This window comes from Daktulosphaira vitifoliae, unplaced genomic scaffold (genome assembly GCF_025091365.1).
Source record: "Daktulosphaira vitifoliae isolate Bord-2020 unplaced genomic scaffold, ASM2509136v1 Scaffold_1, whole genome shotgun sequence".
In the NCBI taxonomy this organism is placed as follows: Eukaryota; Metazoa; Arthropoda; class Insecta; order Hemiptera; family Phylloxeridae; genus Daktulosphaira; species Daktulosphaira vitifoliae.
The window spans coordinates 49764340-49764808 of NW_026099572.1; positions in this window are offsets into that span (position 1 = coordinate 49764340).

Below are 469 nucleotides of genomic sequence, written 5' to 3' on the forward strand. Positions count from 1 at the left end.
AAAAAAAAAATTTCGGACTTTATTTTATCTTCAAGGTGAAAATGGCTACCAAATGCTATTATTGTGTGAAAATTCTCAATTTTATTTTTTACATTTTTAACATTATAATGCTATAACTTATTGAAAAGTGTATTGATCAATATAATTTTTTTATGGGAAATACTATTTTCTAATAATCTCTTTTTTATTCGACATACTTTGTCTTAATCAGGATATTAATAAGGAACTAGCACTTTATGAAGCTTTTGGAATAATCCAACAAATTTTTAAAATTAAACACTATCTAAAGATTTGCATCGAAGCGTTTTTTTTTTATAGTGATGTTAATCACTGTCAGATATCATTATACTTGATCCAACTATGCCACGTCACCACTGTGCCGCGACCCCCCTGTGCTGGGTTTTTTTCTTTTATGTTATTGAACTAACGTACATATAAAAATATGATCAAATGTGTCGGTGATCTAATT